The sequence below is a fragment of the Triticum aestivum genome, chromosome 7B (assembly GCF_018294505.1).
Source record: "Triticum aestivum cultivar Chinese Spring chromosome 7B, IWGSC CS RefSeq v2.1, whole genome shotgun sequence".
NCBI lineage: Eukaryota > Viridiplantae > Streptophyta > Magnoliopsida > Poales > Poaceae > Triticum > Triticum aestivum.
The window spans coordinates 167,211,017-167,234,949 of record NC_057813.1 but is presented as its reverse complement, the minus strand read 5'-3'; positions in this window follow the sequence as shown (position 1 = coordinate 167,234,949).

Genomic DNA, 23,933 nt, shown 5'->3' with positions numbered 1-23,933 from the left:
CCGAAAGGGATTGACAACCCCATTAACATGTCGGGTTGCAAGTGTTTGTTCTTTGTGTCCAAGTACTGTTTACATAGTGTTGCTTGGTTCTCCTATCTCATCACTGTGGGAAATACCTTCCGTTGTTGTGCTGCATTCCTCTTTGGGGAAATACCGATGTATTCAAGCTGCATCAAGCTACCTCAGGAGAGCTCAATGGCCGAAGGATTCGATCCCTCTCTACGGTGGAAACTAGACTATATTTATACTAGGTCTGGTCCTCTAACATCAGAGCTTAGAGCATCTCCAACAGCCGCGCTATATAAGCACCACGCTGAAAAAATTGTGATGCCCGCTACCGCTCTGGGCGCTCGAGCGGAGGCGCAAAAACCGCACGTGCGACATATCTAGTTCAGTGTGCAGGCCGAAACACTATCGTGCGCTGCTTATTAGCTGCGGCCCTTCCAAGCGCTGGACTCTTGAGCACTCGCTCACAACTCCACCTACCATCCAGCCGCTGGCGCCCCCGCTGCCCGCGCCACCCCATTTCTTCCGGCGACCGTTTTGATGCTTCCCCGGTCTCTCCCCGCACGGCCATGGCTTCCTTCGTCTCCCTCTAGTCACCTCCGCCCGTCGCGCGCGAAAGTCCTCTAACAAACAACGCCCGGCCACCCACTGCCATTCGACGCCCACAAGGTGTTCGACAAAACACCCACAAGGTATGTATTGCTTCCAACTTCACATTTTTACATGAATTTGGTGCTTGTTGTTTGTAGTTTTTTATATCCTAGTTTTGAACATTGTAGATGAGTTCGTCATATGATTCTTCCAAAGAAGAATTTTATATGGAAGAGGAGGAGGATCTTGCAATGATCCTAGCTATGCACATCAACAAAAAACCAAAGCACGATGGTTCGGTTATGGGTCGGCAGAAAATTTGGAGGGATAGGATCGATGCCCACAACAGATTGATGAGGCACTATTTTGTGGAGAATCCCACATACCCCTAGTCGCACTTTCGTCGCTAGTTTAGGATGAGCACCGAGTTGTTCAAGCGCATTGCAGAGAAACTAGCGATCCGTGACCGGTTTTTCAGCAGAGGAGGAATGCCGCCGGAGAGCTCAGGCGTAGCACCTTTCAAAAGGTGACAGCCTCTTTGTGTATGTTGGCATACGGTATCCCTGCTGATCTAGTTGATGATCACTTCGCCATGGGTGAGAAAGCCAAGCCATCATGTGTGCCAAGCGCTTTGCAGTCGGAATTGTGCAAGTGTTTGGCCCGGAGTACTTGAGATCTCCCAATGCTGAAGACGCCGCAAGGCTATTGGAGATGAACAAAGCTCGCGGGTTCCCAGGTATGCTTGGCTCAATAGATTGCATGCATTTGAGTTGGAAGAATTGTCGAAAGGCATGGCATGGGCAATTCCACAGCCAAAAAAGGGTTCCACTATAATCCTTGAAGCGGTGGCCAATCAAGAGACTTGGATTTGGCATGCTTTTTTTTGGAATGCCTGGATCTTTGAATGACATCAACATTGTCAATCGGTCACCACTAATGAATAAGAGTGCAAATGGTGAACTGCCACTGGTGCATTTTGTAGCTAATGGTCGTACATACAACTATGGCTACTATCTTGCGGATGGCATCTACTCAAAGTGGCAAACATTTGTGAAGCGGTTGAAAAAACCGGAAGGTAAGAAATATGTTTATTTCCACAATGCTCATGCAGGGGCTAGAAAAGATGTGGAGAGGATTGGCTAGATTTTGGGATCAAAAGATGCTTTGGTACATAATGCACACTTGTGTGATCATGCACAACATGATCATCGAGAATGAGCATGGCCAAGATTTAGACTACTCTCACTATGAGCTCTTGGGACATCCCGTGCGAGTGTGGCAGAGGGCTGAAAGGGTGGCCTATTTTGTTTCCTCCTATCATGCCATTCGATGTCCGGCAGCGCATGATGATCTTCAGAAGGGTCTCATTGAGGAGTGGTGGGCTTGGAATGGCCGCCAAAGAACATCATGATTTGTGTGTTTGATGTTGTATTGTTGAACTATTTGTTGTATTGATGAAAGATACTATTTGTTTGAGTTGTAATAATAAATTCAACTATTTATTGTTGATTTATTTTGTTTATGTTTGATCTTCTTGCTTGTGTTAGGAGTGCATATGTTGTTTGTGCGAGAGTGCGCGCACTGCATTTTAGCACGCCCGCTGGAGCTATGCGTGCGCTGCATTTTACCGCGAGTGTTGGAGCTAGTGCTGCGCCGCCATGCCAAACCTGGCGATCGGCGCGCTACAAAGTGGTTTTTAGCGCGCCACGTGTTGGGCGGCTGTTGGAGATGCTCTTAGGCGGGAAGGGATTCCACAACGGCCAATTTGAAAGGGGACAAGAGGTAAATCTTATCCTGACGAAAGGTGGTCAGCTTCTGGCCATGACGCATTGGTGGGCTCGGTAATGACATCCATCCTGCCGAGCTCGTGGTCTTGGTCTTGTTGCACCTGAATGGAAACCTTTGGGGGATCCCTCGGGAACCTGCGTTGATCCTCGCCCCCTTAGCACCAAAGAGGAAACTGACCCCTTTTGCGCCCGCTGGTCCCCGCCTGGCCTTGGTCGTCATGGCTCACGTCATCGCGAGCCTCGTTAGGCGGGGTACCTGCGTAGAAGTCTCCTCTCCTCGGGAGGCAGGCTCGGGGAACCGCTCCTCGTGAGGTGTTGGCGTTGTCCGCCTTGCGAGGCCGGGGGGCCCTCGCAAGGGTCTTGCTTGAGGAGTCTTGTGGCTGGGCCATACTTGGTCGTCTACGGGGCCAGGTGCTGGGCCGCAAGCATACAAGTCTGGGTACCCCCGATCCCAGAACACCGACAACCTTTTGCGGGCTAACGGATAGGCACGTCGCTGATAACCGCACAAGGGAGTGTCCGAGAGGACCACCAATGCATGCATGTGGCCCAAACATGTATGTATGAAAGGGTTGTGTAATGCTTTTAATAACCAATTCATGACTTTGATGTGGCATATATGACTCACAAAATGATCAATAATCCCACACCGAGGCTCACGACTCGTAGTGTACTACCAGACCCCCCACACACACACACATCCCGCACCACCACCGCCACTTTGAGGCATGTCAAACTTTTCCTGAAGAGAACATGTGACCAAAGGAGTGTCGTGTTAAAATTTGAAAAAACAATACAAAGATCATTCGACTGTTTTTATACATTGATTGATTTCCTAGGGATTTAATGTGCAATAATCAAATTTGAGCTACATGTGCACCAAAATGGATTGCAAAATCATATGTATGTCCCTAGGTGCATGTTTCCCTATGAAAGAGATTTCAAAACATTGAGAATATTGATTTTTAAAATTCAGTAAATCAAAAACTTAGTTGAAATTCAAGAAACTTATCGTGGTGTCATATATGGACACCAGTAGACTGTGATATTGTATTTTTCGTCAAATTTGAGACAAGTTTTGATACAACCTTCTTACAAATGAGAAATTGTTAATAACGGCAACCAATATCTCATATGGATTATTTATTCAGACTATGTATGTTAGACCGTGCCATGCTCCGGTTAAGCAGTAAAGCAGCAGAATGAATAATCAAAAAACAAAAAATATATGTGCCGACACGCGCCCCGTGTGCCATGCAAGCAGGCATGAGTTGACGGAACGCATGCGAGTAGTCCTCTGTGCAGGCAGACCGAGAGGCGTGTGTGCAGGTGTGTGAATTGAAAGGAGGCGTTTTCGCTCCGCGGTGTCACTGGGAGGCATGCGAGTAGCTGTATGAAATGATGGTAGGAATGGTAGAAGTCCGCCGTGCAAGCTCACCGGGAGTTAAGACAGCCTTTGACCGTCACCCGCCTCGCTCCCACTAGTCCGTATTAATGGCACGCCCGAGCCGTTAGCAATAATAGATGGCCGCACCCCCGGTCCATAGTGGTCACCAACGTCTGGACTCTAGAGTGTATCAGGATGCGGCAGAAATGCACCATCAGACGGAGTTGCGACACCGGGGCTGGTGAAGCACCCGCGCAACGCGTGAAGCTGGGCACAGAGGTTGCCGTTACCACCGACGAGGTCTCGCCCGGGCAGCAGCACGACCTTGACTTCGTCAGCGCCATCGTGCCCCCCCCCCCCTCTGTAGCCGGAGTCAGAGGTCAACAGCAACTCCGGAAATGACTGCAATCCCGACGGAAAACCGGTTAGTCATCTATACCCATTTGTTTGGAAAACATATCATGTGTTTTCTCTGGTTACTCCCCCATCCCCTCTAATTTTTTTGGAATACAAATCCTATGGTTATGTTCTATCAGTCCATGAAATCAGAGTTATTAAGATCCGTTAGATGCATATAGTGTATTGATTGTTTGAATGGTATCTAGGGTTAGTGATTAATTGTTTGTTCTGTACAAATGATTTTTGCTAATAATCCGACTAGGGTTAGCATGTGTGCTAATAATACGTGGCTAGATCTTGAGAACTGATTTTGAATGTCCTACATATATGTTTGTGCCTTTTTGTCTTCTAGATCTTGAGAATTGATTTTGAATGTCATCATGTATGTTTGTGCCATTTTTTTAGATTGGTATGTACACAGATGAGGCTCCGTCCAGCGGCGCTGCTGGATGTAGATCTTGGACCCGGTAGCGTGGCTAGAAGTGGCCACGGCCCCCTAGATCCAAGGAACCCGTAGAATCTCTCGTGGACCACACCAGTGATCTCCCGGACGCCATCCTTGGGGAGATCATATCCCTTCTCCCCACCAAGGATGGCTACCGCACACAAGTCCTCGCATCTCAGTGGCACACTTAGTGGCGCACCGCGCCTCTAAATTTTGACTGTCGTTAGCTATCTGTCGATGATGATTCTGAACTCTTCGGAGCCATCATCTCCTCCCACCAGGTATTCGTTAAATGCATCTCCATCTCGGCATGCTACCTGCTGCACATACCCTACATGCCAAACGGCATGGGATTTTTCCCTACCGCTTTCCGCCGCCTATCTGCACCGACATTCTAGACTCTGGTCGACTGGGGTTTTCTGCGGGATTGATTTTTCTCATGGAGAAGTTAATCAACTTAGTGAAACATTCACTCATCTCTTGCTGTGTCTGTCCATCATTGTTAATCAACCAGCGTAAATCACCATGTAATCATTTTTGTTCTAGTTGATTCATGGGTGTTCATTCATGTGTCCATAGTGCAAGCAAAAATCGGGCAAGTGTGTTCGCAGCCAGTCGGAAACGAAGTTCTATCTCACCATTCTGGATGACTCCAGAGAGCGCTCAGTATGTTCAATCTCAACCTACCACGGTCGGCATGGCCTAAATTTGTGAACATATACCTTCTGTTGCTACATTATCTATATATTTGCACCAAATCTTTGTTACATTATCTATTTTTAATTATATATTTTTGTACTTTGCTTTCATCTATATATTGCTCTGTTCTACCAGTTACTCCCACATTTGCATCTTGCTCTGTTATTTCAATATATCTAATTTATGATCTTAATTTTCATTTCAAGCAGTACATCCCTTGCTTTGCAAGAACAGGAGTAGAAGGAAATCTTAGGCTTTACTTGGTTGATGACTCCCAGGATGTCATATTGACAACGCAACATGGACATACAATGAAGGTTAGCGCAAAACTTGATAAAGATGGTCACTCCTATTTTAATGCGGACCTTTGGAGAAAAATTTCTAAGTGTTATGAACTGAAAGCTGGCAATAAAATTCTAGTGCGTGCACCACAACCTGGTCTAATTAACATGGATGTTTACTTCCCCAATGTCATCAGCCGATCAAAGTCTGATCGAGGTTAGTGTCCTTTCAACTTTCTCCATGCTGTCATATTACTTAGCAAAATCTAGGTATTTGTTCTGACTAACTGATCACTATTTAAGCAACCAATTGTGATTTCATTTTCTAACTCCGTTCCTAGGCAGTAACAAATTCTATTTACCAAATTATGCGCACTATATATTCTTCTGCCATGTTCGGCATAAATAATATCTTTCCACCTTTTAAACTGGATATGTTGGATGCATAGTGAACGATCTGTATGTTACTAAGCGTACCAAATTTCACTGGAAGGACTTGAAGCATGTCATAAACTTTGTTGATAATCTGACAGAGATAGCACTACATATGAACGCTGGATTTTCGATGGGATTAATTATACCTATGGTGCACACATTGAACAAGACCAATTGTGTGCACAAAACACTGGTAAAAAGTCTTATTTTAATGTTGATGCTCATATACTATATATATCTTCAATGATATGTTACAATTGGTTTTTATTCTACATTTCAAAAGAAATTGCCCGCTATAGTAGTTCCTGGTTTGATTTCCCGGCATGGTCGAATTACACTTGTGCCTGCTAATAACGCCAAAGTGATTGCAAGGTACTGCATTTCCCACAGAAATGGAACCATTGAAATTAACAAGTTCTCGCTTGTCGTGGCAATGCATCCATATTGGAAAATCGGAGACACTATTCTACTCATGCTATACCAAAGCACAGGAGGGCTCTTTGTTTTCATTGACGAGATGCCGAGTCACCGTGATCAAGCTGCTTCCAGCGAATAGTTGTGGTTGTTGGCCCTCAGCCTCTTAAAATGTGCTAGGTATTACTATGTTAAGCATGTCGATATGGACCATATGGTTGTTGGCCGTTAGCCTCTTAAAATGTGCTAGGTATTACTATGTTAAGCATGTCGATATGGACCATATGGTTGTTGGTCGTTAGCCTCTTAAAATGTGATAGTTGTTACTATGTTACGTATCTAGATATGGACCATATGGTTTTCAAAACCGTGTTGGGAAGATCCTTGTCGGTGTCAAAACCGGCGATCTAGGCTAGGGGGTCCCGAATTGTGCATCTAGGCGGATGGTAACAGGAGACAAGGGACATGATGTTTTTACCCTGGTTCGGGCCCTCTCGATGGAGGTCAAACCCTACTCCTGCTTGATTAATATTGATGATATGGGTAGTACAAGTGTAGATCTACCACGAGATCAGAGAGGCTAAACCCTAGAAGCTAGCCTATGGTATGATTGTTGTTCCTCCTACGAACTAAAACCCTCCGGTTTATATAGACACCGGAGAGGCCTAGGGTTACACAGAGTCGGTTACAATGGGAGGAGTTCTACATATCCGTATTGCCAAGCTTGCCTTCCATGCCAAGGAAAGTCCCATCCGGACACGGGACGAAGTCTTCAATCTTGTATCTTCATAGTCCAGGAGTCCGACCAAAGGTCATAGTCCGGCCATCCGGACACCCCCTAATGCGGGACTCCCTCAGTAGCCCCCGAACCAGGCTTCAATGACGATGAGTCCGGCGCGCAGATTTGTCTTCGGCATTGCAAGACGGGTTCTTCTCCAAATTCCATATACCTGTCGAATAGTGTCCGGCTTCTGGTGCATGTTGTGCTCCTTGGCTTCTGTGCCCAATAATGGTCATCTTCCACGTGTCAAACAAATGTGAAAAGCCAGGGTGTTTTTTCATTTACCCCCCTAGCGGCATAAATGAGCCGCCCATAAAAGAGACGGGGATTTAGATCCAAATCACACCATCTTCCCTCCGCGAGTGTTCATCAGAGCGCATTCGACAGAGATCCTTTCCATCATGGCCAGTCGACGCAGCTCCTCCTCTCGCCTCCCCAGCCCTCAGCCTGGAGATTGGGAGAGATGCTCCGTCCCGCACAGCGAGCTAGTGGCGCTCCAAGCCAAGGGGTTACTCCCCCCAGCCTACATGGTCCCGGTTCGAGCCAGGCTCGCCACCTATAATGGTGGAGAGCAAGCGGAGAGCGTCCCCAATCCCTCCAGAGGAGAGCGGGTATGCCTTGTCCCTTATTTGATAAGAGGGCTCAGATTTCCAATTCATCCATTTCTCCGGGGGCTCCTGGAGTTCTATGGCCTCCAGTTGCACAACCTTACGCCTGCCTCCATATTGCATATTGCGGGCTTCGTAGCCCTTTGCGAGCTGTTTTTGGGCTTCGAGGCTCATTTGGCGCTGTGGAAGAAGTTGTTCTGCCTTGTGCCCCGTTCTCAGGAGGGGTCGATATATCAAGTGGGCAGAGCCGACCTATGGCGCATTGCCGGGACCGGATATCTGTCCGGAACCCCAAAGAAGGCGCCCGAAGACTGGCCTTCAGAATGGTTTTATATAGAAGATGTTCCCCTGCTGGACCCTGTCCGGATCGGCCTCCCTGAGTTCGATAATGCTCCTTTAAAGAAGCGCCTAAGATGGCGTCCATGGAGCCCTCAGAAGGAAAATGACAGGTACGTCCTTTACCTGATGAGCCGGATAAGGTTGTTGGCTCATTCCGGACTGACCATGATCGAGGTCATGGCCACATGCATTATGCAGGGGTGCAGCCGCTTCAGTATAGAGGTCACCCCATGTGGGATTTCAACGGGGAGGACGACGCCACCCGGTGCGGCCGTAAGGGGCCGGAATCAGCTGCCGCTCTAATAAAGATCTTGTCTGCTTTGTACAAGGGAGAAGAGGAGGAATTCCTCTGCATCAACCCACGGGGCGGATTTTCTATGTACAATCCTCCAAGCTGGGTAAGCGGACACTTTCGCTCGCCCATACGTTTTATATCCCCATAGTTAAGTATTCATCCTAGCAATCTCAACGCAGGAGCTACGCCAGGCTGTAAAGGAGATAAACAGCCCTCCTCCACAACCCGAGTACCCGGAATGGTCCTTCGACCCGGACTCCCAAGAGGACCCAGACTTATCTGTGGAGCTGATCGATGGGGCAAGGACGATGCCTTAGTGGCCATTACAGCCGATTATCCCGGACTAGTTCCCGCCTCACAAGTAACCGAGACCGAAGTCCCATTACTTTCAAGATGATCCATCTGTGCTTATTTTTGATCACCCTATACCAATGGCGTTTTTGCAAGGGAGGTCCTTGAGGCGGAGGGCTGAGCCTGCGGTGGCCAGCCAACAAGGGGAATCAAGGCCCAGCAGGCTAAAAAGAAGTGCTGTCCGGATTGAGATGCCGACGCAACAGTATGGCATGCCATTTTATTCACAGGGTTTATTCCTTGAAGGTATACTAATGCTCGTGCTCTCTTCAGGAAAAAGAGCACTCGCCGGACTATATCCGGAGAGGTTGCCAATCGCGCCTCCACCGGCCAGGCTCCAAGGCCGGGTCCGGAAGCGGAGGCGAACACGAGGTGTGCACCGGGTGCTCCTCCGACAGAGGATGCGGACGGGCTGTCTGCCACCACTTCCAAGGTGGAGAGTGCCATGAACCATAGGCGTTGTCGGACATCTCTTCGTGACGCTTGTTTCTCCCCAGAGGCATTGGATGCCTTCAATATGGGAGATGCGTACCTCCGTGCCGCTCAAAATGGTCTAGCCAGAGCCACAGAGCAGTATGTAAAAGACATACAGGTGAGAAAATTTGATGGTTATATATGTCAGTAGCCCCCGAGACTTGAAACAGTTAGAACAACTGATTTAAGGATCATTTGTTATGCAGGATCTTACAGAGAAGAATACCCAACTGTCCCAGGAGCTGGAAGAGTGCAAGGCCCAACTTGAGGCTGCACTAGCCATGGCGGGGGAGGCCGAGGAGACCCCCTCTAGTAATATGTTCTTCAAAAGATAAGTATGTTGAAAAGTGCGGCATGCTTGCAAATCTGACAATAACATTGTGGATGGCGCCGGTGTGGATCCGGACAAGCAACAACTCGTGCGCCGGTTAAAGGCCGGCAAGAGCGTGCTTATGAGGGTGAGGCAAGATAAGAATAAGCTCCAAGATGCCAACACCCAGCTGGGTGAGGAACTAAAGGATGTTCGTGCTCAGCTGTCGGACTCCGTGAAGGAGAATCGGCGGCTTCGACGCGGCATTTTTAGTAAGTGCTTGAACGAACTTCGAAAAAAAAGTTTGGCGAGGAAGTCGATTGACAGAGTTATGTCTGTAGGTATGCTGACATGTCAACCTGCAGAGGAAATGCCCGGTTCTACGGGTGACCTTCTTCCCGAGCTCTCACAACTGCACGAACGAGTTCGGCAGGTGATGCAAGGCGTCGCCCAGGCCTTGTGGCCATCCGTCTCCATGCCCGAAGGCCTTGGAGAGCATGCAGAGAAGCTGAAGGGAGCGCGGCGGCGCTTCCGATTATGGAAGATAACGGCCTGCCGTCAAGGCGCCAGGGAGGCCTGGGCCATGGTGAAGACGCGGTACACGAAGGCTGACCCAAACCACATGGCCGAGGTCGAACCTATGGGGCCCGATGGGAAGGAGATCCCTATCAGTTTAGTGTACGTCTAGGTAGAGTTGGCCGCCAAGTATTCCCAACAGGACTGTAAATTAGACAGCCTGTTGGATGGTATTGAAGAAGAATATACCCAGTCAAATTGACTATGTAATTTAAGATGACGTGTAAAATGCCTTCTAGCCGGATTGTAGATCGTTAGTCATTGTGGACCTTTTCACTTCAACCTCTGGACCCAATAGTCTGGAGTGTGACCGAATACCCTCTCGGTTATGTAAGAACCGGGGCATGCGTGGATACCAGGCGTAGGGGTCATTAGTGCTTTAACAGACAAGTGCCCAACTAGTTATGTTATATTACATGGTTAGTAAGAAACATCTTCCAAGGAGAATAGTTCCGTTAGGGGTTCCTTTCCCTGGGAGGCATGCCCTAAAGTGCATGTCCGGACTGCGAAAAAAGCAGAAAAGCATCTGGGGGCGGGTAAATAAATGAGTGAGAAATCATATTTTAGTTCACCGACCGAAAATTCCCTTAAGAAGGCTAGCTTTCGGCTTCACCCAGTCTGAGGTACACATCCGGCTGACCCGGCAGTAACAATCGCAGAGGTGCTCCCTTTACCGCCTAGCCGAACAATCGGGAACGTAGGGGTAAGCACAGGAGCCAGGCAACCCAGCTTGGCCAAAACATAAGTCATATCGATGCATATAATGGTGAATAAAAGGTACATGCGGAAGTGTGACACAAGTGTTGGGCATGAGGCCCGTGTAAACAAGCTCCTGATAAAGAAGCCCCCAGGTATAATGAGCGCGGGTAGCGAGTCAATTGTGTGCGAACAATGCGCAAACGAGCCCTTAAAGGCTGTAAGAGAAAAGACAGCTAATGTGTAAAAAATAGATAGAGGAAGGAGACGAACACAGAGTCCGGTGCTAGGCGTAGAATCTTCGTAGACGAGCTGCGTTCCATGGGTTCGGCTCGAGTCGGTTATCCAATGCATTTCGCAGACGGTATGCTCCACCAGTCAGGACTTGGTCGATTATGAAGGGACCTTCCCATTTGGGCTTGAGTTTGTCCTTTTTCTTGTCCGGCAGGCATAGAACTAATTCACCAACATTGTAAGTTTTGGCCCGTACTTCTCTGCTTTGATATCTTCGAGCCTGCTGTTGATAGAATGTGGAACGGGCTTTTGCCATGTCGCGCTCCTCCTCCAAGGCGTCCAAACTGTCCTGCCGATCGAGTTCAGCTTCTCTTTCTTCATACATGCGCACGCGAGGTGAGTCATGAATTATGTCGCAGGACAGGACTGCCTCTGTGCCGTATACCATAAAGAATGCTGTAAATCCGGTGGTGCGATTCGGCGTGGTCCGCAGCCCCCAGAGTACGGAGTCGAGCTCCTCTACCCAGTGCGTGTTAGATTCCTTGAGGGACCGCACTAATCTGGTTTTGATACCTCTCATGATTAGACCATTTGCTCGCTCGACTTGACCGTTAGTTTGTGGGTGATAGACTGAAGCGTAGTCGAGCTTGATGCCCATGTTTTTGCACCAGAGTTTAACCTCGTCGGCCATAAAGTTCGTGCCATTATTAGTGATGATGCTGTGGGGGACGCTGTAACGGTGTACGACCCCTGGTATGAAGTCTATCACCGGTCCGGATTCGACCGTCTTAACAGGCTTGGCCTCTATCCATTTGGTGAATTTGTCCACCATGACTAGTAGGTATTTTTGCTTGTGGGTTCCTCCTTTAAGGGGTCCAACCATGTCAAGCCCCCAGACCGCAAAGGGCCAGGTGATGGGTATAGTTTGGAGGACGGTGGGTGGCATATGGCTTTGGTTAGCAAATAGTTGGCAATCGATGCATCGTTGGACTAAGTCCTGAGCATCTACCTGGGCCGTCGGCCAATAAAATCATGTACGGCAGGCCTTGCTTACAAGGGCCTGGGCTGCGGCGTGGTGCCTGCCGAGTCCGGCATGAATTTCAACCAAAAGGTTCCGCCCTTCCTCTTCGGAGATACACCTTTGAAGGATTCCGGTGGTGCTTTTCTTATAAAGCTCTCCTTCATGGACTTTATAGGCTTTAGATCGCTGCACTATGCAACGTGCCTCGTTTTGGTCCTCGGGAAGTTCCTGCCTAGTTAGGTAGGCTCGGAATGGTTCTGTCCACGGGGCAATGACTGCCATTATTACGTGGGCTGAGGATGTTACTTTGTTGGCAGAGCCTCCCGTTGTGTCAGAATGTTCGGTCTCAGGCGGTGCGGCTAGGTCCGGGCTGTTATTTCCGGATTCCCCTTCCCATTGTACAGATGGCTTGAATAGCCTCTCCAAGAAAATGTTGGGGGGACTGCATCGCGCTTTGCGCCGATGCGTGCCAAGACGTCTGTTGCCTGATTGTTTCCCCGAGCCATATGGTGAAATTCGAGCCCCTCGAACCGAGCCAACATTTTTAGGACGGTGTTGTGATAAGCTGCCATTTTCGGATCCTTGGCATCAAAGTCTCCATTTATTTGGGATATCGCAAGGTTAGAATCCCCGCGCACCTCTAGGCGTTGGATGCCCATGGAGACTGCCATCCGGAGACCATGTAAAAGGGCCTTGTATTCAGCTGCGTTGTTGGAGTCCGTATACATTATCTGGAGTGTGTATTGAACTGTATCTCCTGTTGGGGACGTCAGAACGACGCCAGCCCCCAGACCCACTAAAATTTTGGAGCTGTCGAAGTGCATGATCCAGTTGGAATATGTGCCGTACTCTTTAGGGAGTTCAGCTTCAGTCCATTCGGCGACAAAGTCAGCCAAAACTTGCGACTTGATAGCCCGCCGTGGCTTATAGGTTATGTCGAATGGGAGGAGCTCAATGGCCCATTTGGCAATCTGGCCCGTCGCGTTGCGGTTGTTTATAATATCGTTAATTGGTACTTCGGAGGCTACTGTTATCGAACACTCTTGAAAGTAGTGTCGCAGTTTCCGGGATGCCATAAACACCGAGTAAGCTATCTTTTGATAATGCGAGTACCGTGACTTGCATGGAGTGAGGACAGTGGACACGTAGTAAACTGGTTTTTGAAGGGGGAATTTGTGTCCGTCCGTTTCTCGTTTGACGACGAGCACTGCGCTGACAACTTGATGAGTTGCCGCAATGTATAATAGCATTGGTTCGCCGATGTTAGGCGCGGCCAGGACCGGGTTTGTTGCCAATATGGCTTTTATTTCTTCGAGTCCGGCCATGGCAGCATCCATCCACTCGAAGTGTTCGGTGCGCCGGAGGAGGCGATAAAGAGGTGATAGCTTTTCTCCCAAGCGGGAGATGAAGCGACTTAAAGCCGCCACGCATCCAGTCAATTTTTGTATTTGTTTGAGGTCCTTCGGAATGTCCAATTGTGACAGAGCTTGGATCTTGGCTGGATTTGCTTCAATTCCTCTACTGGATACAATGAAGCCCAAGAGCTTTCCGGTTGATACGCCGAAAACAAATTTTTCTGGGTTAAGCTTGATGTCATATGCTCGGAGGTTATCGAATGTGAGCCTCAAGTCGTCTACTAGAGTTTCGACACACTTGGTTTTGACGACCACGTCATCTACGTAGGCTTCCACTGTTTTGCCGATCTGGTTTGCCAGACATGTTTGAATCATGCGCTGATATGTTGCGCCGGTGTTTTTGAGCTTGAAGGGCATTGTGTTGAAGCTCAATGGGTCGTATGGGGTGATGAATGCCGTTGCGGCTTGGTCTGGCTCTGCCATCTTAATTTGATGGTAGCCGGAGTATGTGTTGAGGAAACACAATGAATCGTGCCCTGCGGTAGCATCGATGATTTGAGCGATGCGGGGGAGGGGGAAGGGATCCTTTGGGAAAGCCTTGTTAAGGTCCTTGAAACCAACGCATAGGCGCCAGGATTTGTCCTTCTTTGGTACCATCAACAGGTTTGCTAGCCAGTCCGGATGTTTTATATCTCTGATGAATCCGGCCTCTAGCAGTTTGGCTAGCTCCTCTCCCATGGCTTGTCTCTTAGGTTCGGAGAAACGCCGAAGATCCTGCTTGACAGGCTTGAATCCTTTTAGGATGTTTAGGCTGTGCTCGGCCAGCCTGCGTGGGATTCCTGGCATATCTGAAGGGTGCCAGGCAAAAATGTCCCAATTTTCGTGTAGGAATTCTCGTAGTGCGGCGTCTACATCAGGGTTTAATTGCGCCCCGATGGAGGCCGTTTTCGTAGGGTCCGTTGGATGGACTTGGAATTTGACTATTTCATCCGCCGGTTTAAAAGAGGTGGACTTGGATCTTTTATACTGAGTATCACGTCATCCTTGTTCACCGTGGAGCGGAGTGCAGTCAGTTCTTTGGCCGCTAGGGATTCGGATAGTGCCTCAAGGGCCAATGCGACTGTCTTGTTTTCGGCGCGGAGTGCTATGTCCGGGTCACTAGCAAGAGTGAAGATTCCGTTGGGTCCGGGCATTTTGAGCTTCATGTACCCGTAATGGGGTATAGCTTGAAAAATTATGAATGCCTCTCGCCCTAACAGAGCGTGGTATCCGCTGCTGAACGGGGCCACTTGAAACGTGACCTCCTTGGACCTGTAATTATCCGGCGTGCCGAACACCACATCCAGTGTGATTTTTCCTGAGCAGCACGCTTCCCGACTGGGGATTATTCCTCTAAAGGTTGTGTTGCTTCGCTCAATGCGGCTCCAGTCTATTTCCATTTTTTGAAGGGTTTCCTCATAAATGAGGCTTAATCCGCTGCCACCGTCCATGAGAACCTTGGTAAGGCGAAAGTCGTCCACTATTGGACTGAGGACCAATGCAGCTGGTGCTCGGGCTGTTCGGAATTTAGGTTCATCACTGGCATTAAAGGTAATAGCCGTGTCACCCATGGGTTTATTGTTGCTACTTGGTAGACTTCAGTAAGGCTGCGGAGTGTTCGTTTTTGCATATTATTTGATGCGAAAGTCTCGAAGACTGTTGATACCGTACTGGTCTCCCTGGGCTGGTGCTCTACGGATTATGGAGCTAGGAGCTCCTCGCCACTTCTGGCCACCTGCCGGAGTATCCAACATGCTCTAAGGCTATGAGTTGGTGTGGCGCCCTCTGTACTATGAATTTTACAGGGTCCATTGAGCCATCCCTCCAGTACGGTTCCATACCCTACAGAGGGTTTTTGCTTTTTGTTGTTTAGCCCAGGTGTCTGGCGATAATGCACCCTTTTATTTCGGACTGGGGTTGTATTCAGGGACGGATTGTCCCAAAATTTTATTTTGGTTTTCCGGACGCTTTCCATCGCACAGTACTTTCGTACTATGGATGCCAAGTCAGCGAAGCATGTAATTTCACGACGACTTATGGCGTTGAGGATTCTGATGTCCGTGCAATTATTGCAGAAGAATGAAATTGCATCCTCCTCGCGGCAGTCCTCGATCCTGTTCATAACCAGGAGGAATCTGGCCCAGTAATGGTGTACTATTTCTGTGGGCTCTTGCTGAATTTGGGATAGATCCCTTATATTTGGGTGGGCGGGTGGAGTTAAATCCAGAACCTCGCCCAATTTGAGACTCAGGGACCAAGGAGTTTCCGAACTCAGAAGCTTGGGTTCTTGGATGTTGTCCAATGAATCTAGCCTGCTGCCTGACTTTAGGTTCAGGGCTTGAGTGACGTCCTCCCCTCCGCGGTTATCCGGCTTGGAGGGATCGGGAATCCGGACATAACTAGTCCTTAAGATGGGTGAAGATTTGCCACACTGTTCTTCCACCACTGCGATGTGGTGGGTGACTTGGGGAGAGTTAATCTCTCTCATATCGGGTTTAAGCCCAATCTAATCGTAGTCTGGAGCGACTCCCAGGGTGGCGATGCGATCCAAGAGCTCATTTAAGGAAGAGAGCTCCATCGGATCTAACTGCTCGGCGAGTTCCGAGTTGACGTGAAGATTGCTTTCGATGACCCGAGAAGTCATTGTCGGTGCGGCGGCTGAACAGGCGGTCATAAGATATCCGCCTAGCTGGAGAGTTTGGCCGATAGCCAGAGCTCCTTTAGCAACAGCGCCGTCCTTAAAGACGGGATGAGGCATCCTTCCTGATGGCGACAGCATAGCGGAACTCTCAATGAAAGCACCAATGTCTATGTCAAAATCGGCGGATCTCGGGTAGGGGGTCCCGAACTGTGCGTCTAGGCGGATGGTAACAGGAGACAAGGGACATGATGTTTTTACCCAGGTTCGGGCCCTCTCGATGGAGGTAAAACCCTACTCCTGCTTGATTAATATTGATGATATGGGTAGTACAAGAGTAGATCTACCACGAGATCAGAGAGGCTAAACCCTAGAAGCTAGCCTATGGTATGATTGTTGTTCCTCCTACGGACTAAAACCCTCCGGTTTATATAGACACCGGAGAGGGCTAGGGTTACACAGAGTTGGTTACAATGGGAGGAGATCTACATATCCGTATCGCCAAGCTTGCCTTCCACGCCAAGGAAAGTCCCATCCGGACACGGGACGAAGTCTTCAATCTTGTATCTTCATAGTCCAGGAGTCCGGCCAAAGGTCATAGTCCGGCCATCCGGACACCCCCTAATCCGGGACTCCCTCAATACTCCTTTTGTCAAATAGTGTAACCACTATATATATGTTACTCAAATGTTGTTAGCCAAGTTCTTAAATTTTCATGGAAAGTATTAGTATCATACACAATTCTTTGAGTTTAAGCGTGTGCCCGATGTACAGAAGGCATTTGCATATTAACTGTCCATATTGCAAATTCACACACATGTTAACATAAGGAAACGTATGTACTAGTTACTAATCATCGCACACGAGTACTCGTAGACGCATCGTGTGCGATACTCCTAGCCACCGCAAGCAACTAGTTTGTTGTTTTCAAAGTTTTTTATACACACAGAATCGCACACGAACTTACCGTATTAACCGTATGTGTTGTAAATTATCATCCCAAATAGTTCATCCGAGTCGGTCATTTGCCACGTATCACATCTTGTTTATAGGTCTAATTTGTGTTTTTTTGGCTCATCGCAAATAGTTCATCCATGTGAATTGTATGCCGCATATCACACACATCTTGTTAAGTTGAACCATTTCTGTTGTGTTCCTTAATAGAAAACAGTTCGTCTGAGTGAATCGTATGCCGTATATCACACACACACCTTTATCTGGCTAACCGTTTCTGTTGCACTCCCTAATAGCAAACAGTTCATCGGAGCAAACTGTATGCCGTATATCGCACAGACATTGATATGGCTGCCCGTTTCTATTGTTTTGCCTCATAACAAACAGTTCGAATGGACTAACCGTGTGCCCTGCATCGCACACGTAACTAAAATCTGAACTATGTTTGATGGCTCTGCCATCGCAAATGTTTTGCGCCTTTTTTGACGGTTCTTTTACATCACTGTCTGTGATTAATGCATCGCACACAGTTTCGTGAAAGGGTCTCTGATCGTAGTGTCGCGTTAGTAGCATCCTGCAGTAGTGCAAGTTGAGTTCATACTCATCTCTCTATGCCATGGTCAGTTCATCAAATATCATCATTATTGCCTTTCACTTGCACGATCAAATGATATGAAAATAATAATAGTGCAAGAGTGTCATGGACTAAGCCAGAATTTGCAAACATTCTTATTCCAAAAGGAGAAGACAAAGTAATATGGGCTCATAGTTAGATGAACAATAATGCATATGAGAGCCACTCAACATTTTCATTGTGGTTTTTTCCTTGCTATGACTCAGTAAAAATGAAAAAAAATCAGAGAAACACACTGAAATATTTTTTTGGAGTTTTTGGATTTTCTTGAACAGGCAAATAAAAAGGAAAATGGAAACGAGAAAAACTATTTACACGGGAAATTAAAGCTCCCAACAAGAAAAAGAAGAACTTGGAAATCTTTTTGGTTTTTCTTTTAAATAATACAACTTACCAAACTAGAAAGAAAAACCGAAAAGAAGAAAGAAATATTTTTGAGTTTTCTCAAAGTTTTACAAACACACAAGAAGAAAGCGAGAACGTAAATCTAACATGGATAGTACAATGAAAAAGTGTGGACACCGAAAACTGGAATTAAGTGTGTGAACATGAATGTAATGTTAGTGGGAATAGGTACTCCCCAAGCTTAGGCTTTTGGCCTAACTTGGTAATCACCATCGGTAGCCTGCGTAGTGGTTGGAATGATAGCTCACGGATGCTCTAGGTGTAGCCGCCTCAGCCTGCCGAGCAGCCACAACCTCCGTGTTATACTCTCGGGCCTCGCCCTCAAGAACAAAATATCTTCCCTTGCTGTGAACATGAAAAAGAGCAGGTGCAGGAAAAAGGTGTCCACAATGGACTTTTTATTAAATAACAGGTTATATGTAAAATTATGGATTTCACCACTAAGGAACTTATGACATTTCATGGCATCAAAGTCTAAAGACGGCACAGGTAGGCTAGGGTCATAAGACCAAGGTGAGAGGCCCAGCTCCCTAGCTAACTGTGTGGCATAAATTCCACCATAAAAATATCCACTACTAGCGTTGTGTTGCAACCCGCATGCAACAATCGCTCCAAGATTACAACATTTGTCATCGGTGTGAGCGGTGCATATGAGGCTCAAGTCAGGAGCACAAAGTATACTACAACCTTGTTTGCCTACGATACATTTTCCATTAAATAGTGTGAAGTATTGAATTGAGGGAAAATGAATGCTCCTTATTCTACCTTGCGTCACTCCTCTAGTCTCCCCATAACCAAGGCTAGTCAGGAATATCTGAAACTCCGACCTTGGTGGTTCGTCCAATGAACCCCAAAATGGAATTTTGTAGTGATTAGAAAATGTCTCTAGAGGTATAGTAAATGGATTGTCATACAGTTTAAATGATACTCTGGACTCATGAGGATGGAATTTAAATTCTTTAGTAAATGACTCAGTGAGGCTGAGATGTTGGCTGCACTTATCTTCAATGTAGGGACCGAGCTCGGCATTGAGAATATATTTCTCAAACTCTTCTTTAATACCTGCACTCACCAAAAAATCGTTGCATGGCCATAAACATGATTTGGTGGTGGCATCTCATATACAATTTGCACTTGGTTCAACATAAGAGTGACGAATGAAGCTTCTACTGGAAGATGCCCCGAGGACCTCCGCCTCAAAGAAGTCCTTCCAAAGAAGTTCATCACATAAGCGTACAATTTCTGAAAACTTTTGGCCACAAAATTTTATTTAGCCAAACTTCACAAGATTGATAATAGCTACTCATAGGGATGCATAGAGGCTATCAAGCATTCAAACTACTTAGAGCTCTAAGAATTTAACATGCAAGCTCATCTACAGTAGCACCAAGAGTAACTAATTGTTGAAAATATAAAACACTAAAGCAAAAACAAATTGGACCAATGGAGGAGTCACATACCAAGCAGCAATCCCCCAAAACAGTTTCGGAAATGGAGCTTCGAGGAAAGAGATCGACATCTGCAGGTTTGGTAGCAAGAACACGAGGGGGAGAGCAATGGTGATTTTTTCTGGAGGTAGGTGATGACATGGGCTAAAGAGGTAAGTGAGGGGGGCCACGTGGGAACCACAACCCACTAAGGCATGCATGGGGGGGCTGGAGCGCCCAGGTGGGTTGTGCCCACCTGGTGCACCCCCTCCCCTCTGATGTTATTTGCATCAAAAAATCTAAAATATTCAGAAAGATCATATTAAATTTTCAAGGTATTCTGAGAACTTTTATTTTTGGGTCATTTTTTATTCTACGGGAAATTCAGAAATAGACAAAACATGTCATTTTATTTTATTTAACTAAGAAAATAGAAAACAAAAGGTAAGGACAGAAGGTAGTGCTCACTAAATTCATCAACTTCATGCCTCTCAAAAATGATTCATTAATAAGGTTGATCAATTCTTATTAACAACCACTTCCGATTAGCATGAAACTGAAGAACTTTCGTAAAACACTAAGTTACCTCAACGGGGATATGAATGTCCCCAACAATAAGCATTTCATATTTCTTTTTTGCAGTAGGTAGAGGTAGTTGAAAACTTCCAATAGTGATTGTCGGAGATTTTTCAATAACATTAATACCATTCACTTGGAATTGTTTCTTCGGGAAGTGCACTGTATGCTCATTACCATTGATATGAAATGTGACCTTCATTTTATTGCAATCAATAACATCCCCTGCAGTATGCAAGAAGGGTCTACCAAGGATAATCGACATGTTGTCGTCCTCGGGCATCTCAAGTATAACAAAGTCAGTTATGATAGTAACATTTGCAACAACAATGGGCACATCCTCAAAGATACCGATAGGTATGGCACTTGATTTATCATCCATTTGCATAGATATTTTGGTAGGTGTGAGTTTATTCAAATCAAGTCTTTTAAATAAAGAGAAAGGCATAACACTAACACTAGCTCCTAAATCACATAAAGCAGTTTTCACATAGTTTCTTTTGATGGAGCAAGGTATAGTTGGTATTCCCGGATCTCCAAGTGTTTTAGGTACTCCATCCTTAAAAGAATAATTAACAAGCATGGTGGAGATTTCAACTTCCAGTATTTTTCTCTTATTGGTGATGATGTCTTTCATGTATTTTGCATAAGGTGGCATTTTTAAGATATCAGTCAAGCGAGTACGCAAAAAGACTTGTCTAAGCATTTCAGCAAAGTATTCAAATTCTTCATCATCTTTCTTCTTAGTTGATTTAGGTGGAAAGGGAATAGGTTTTTGAACCCACTGTTCTCTTTCCTTACCATGCTTTCTAGCAACAAAGTCCCTTTTCTCATATCTTTTATTCTTTGGTTGTGGGTTATCAAGATAAATAGCTGGTTCTATTTCAACATCATTGTCTGGTTCTTTATTAGTTGTTTGAGTGTCTTCATGAACCTCATCGTTATCTTTTTCATTATCAGAAGGTGAGTGTTCATTACCAGATTGAGTTTCAGCATCAAAGATAGAGACTTCATTATCATTATCAGGAGGTTTTTCTACTTCAGGTTCACTAGAGGCATGCCACGTCCTATCATTTTTCTTCTTATTTTTCTTATAAGAAGGACTAGGTGCATCAATGTTAACTCTTGAGAGTATTGTTCAATTCCTTTAGGGTGTTCCTAAGGATAAAGTGGTTCCTGAGTCATTCTACCTCCTCTAGTCATTACTCTAACTGTATGATTATTGATATTATTGTGCATTCCATCAAGCAATTCTCTTTGAGATTTAGCAACTTGTTCTAATTGAGTTTGAACCATAGAGGCATGTTTTCCTACACCTCTAACATCATTAGAAATTCTACATAACAAGTCACTCAAGCGAGCAATCATATCGAAATTGTATTTCGATTGTTTCATAACATTTGCATTGAAGTGATCTTGCTTTCTAATGTAGTTATCAAACTCATAAAGGCATTGACTAGGATGCATACTGTAAGGATTGTCATTGTCATTGGATTTCATTAAAGAATTTACCTCTACCACCTTAGGTGGTGGTGGTATATCAAGCCCATGTATTTCTTCAATAGAAGGTAAGTTTTTGACATCCTCAGCTTTAATACCTTTTTCCTTCATAGATTTCTTTGTCTCTTGCATATCTTCAGGACTGAGATATTGTATACCCCTGTTCTTCGGAGTAGGTTTAAGCAGTGGTTCGGGAAGAGTCCAATCATCATAATTTTTCAATATGTTATTCAATAATTCTTCAACTTGTTCAATAGCTCGTTCCCTGAAAACACAACCAGCACAACTGTCTAGGAAATCCCTAGAAGCGTGTATTAGTCCATTATAAAAGATATCAAGTATTTCATTTTTCTTAAGAGGATGCTCAGGCAAAGCATTAAGCAATTGGAGAAGCCTCCCCCAAGCTTGTGGGAGGCTCTCCTCTTCAATTTGCACAAAGTTAAATAGGTCCTGTAAGGCAGCTTGTTTCTTATGAGCAGGAAAATATTTTTCAGAGAAGTAATAAATCATATCCTAGGGACTATGCACACAACCAGGAGCAATAGTATTATACCAAGTCTTAACACCACCCTTTAATGAGAACGGAAATAATATGAGAATATAATATTAGCAAATTTTCTCATCATGAGCAAAAAGAGTGGCTATGTCATTCAGCTTAGTAAGATGTGCCACAATAGTTTCAGTTTCATAACCATGGAAAGGATCAAATTCAACAACAGTTTCAGTTTCATAACCATGGAAAGGATCAGATTCAACCAAAGTAATTAACTCTGGATCGACAGAGAATTCATAATCCTTATCATCAACAAAGATAGGTGAAGTAGCAAACTTAGGATCACATTTCATTCTAGCATTCAAAGATAATTCTTTCAGTTTGCATAACAATTTCCTAAGATCATCCCTATCATTACAAGCAAGAAAGTCTCTAGTTGTCTCCTCATCCATAACATAACCTTTTGGTACCTTTGCCAATTCATATCTAGGATAACTAGGTCTAGTAGGTGTTTCAAGATTTTCAGTTTCAAGCTCTTCATCAGTTTCAACAATTTCATCCGTTTCAGCATTCTCAAAAGCTTTAGTTCTAGTAAGTTGTTCATCGAGAAATTCACCTAGTGGCACATTATCATCAAGCAAGGTACTAGCATCATCATGAGTATCATTCATAGCAGAAGAAGCATCATCAATAACTTGTGACATATCAGTATTAATAGCACGTGGTGGTGTTGCGAGTCTACTTATAACAGAAGGTGAATCAAGTGCAGAACTAGATGGCAGTTACTTACCTACCCTCGTCTTGGAGGAAAAAAATCTTAGTCTTAGCATCCTTCAGATTCTTCATGGTGATAATTTGATAATAATCCCTAGTGAATCAACAAATATAGCTATGCTCCCTGGAAATGGTGCCAAGAAAAGGTCTTGATAACCCACAAGTATAGGGGATCGCAACAGTTTTAGAGGGTAGAGTATTCAACCCAAATTTATAGATTCGACACATGGGGAGCCAACTAATATTTGCAAGTATTAGCAGCTGAGTTGTCAATTCAACCACACTTGGAGATTGATTATCTGCAGCAAAGTGATCAGTAGCAAAGTAGTATGATAGTTTTGATAGTAGTAGCAACAACAATAGTAACGGTAATGATGATAACAATGATTTTGTAGAGTGTGGAATAGTGAGAGTAGCAATAGTAACTTAGGAGAAATAATATAAGAGAAATTCGTATGCACTGGATCGGTGAATTTGTTGGATGATATTCATCATATAAAAGTGATACGTCCATTTTGCATCATGATTACCTACTGTTATTTATGCTATTTAATTGCATAATAATGCTTTTTGGAGTAATTCTAATGCCTTTTCTCTCATAATATGCAAGGTATGCACAAAGGGGGAGAATTCTGGCAGCTGGAAATCTAGACCTGAAAAAGCTACGTCAGGCTACCTATTCTGCACAACTCCAAATGAGCTGAAACTTTATGAGGATTTTTTTGGAATAAATAAGAATTTTTTGAGTCAATAAGTACTAGAGGGGGGCCACCAGGTGGGCACAACCCACCTGGGCGCGCCAGGGAGCCCAGGCACGCCCTGGTGGGTTGTGCTCACCCAGGCCCTCCTCCAGTGCCCCTCTTCTGGTATATAAGTCATTTTTACCTAGAAAGAATAAGCGGAGGACTTTTGGGATGAAGCGCCGCTGTCTCGAGGTGGAACCTGGGCAGGAGCACTTTTGCCCTCCGGCAGAGCGATTCTGCCGCGGGAACTCCCCCCCCCCCCCCCG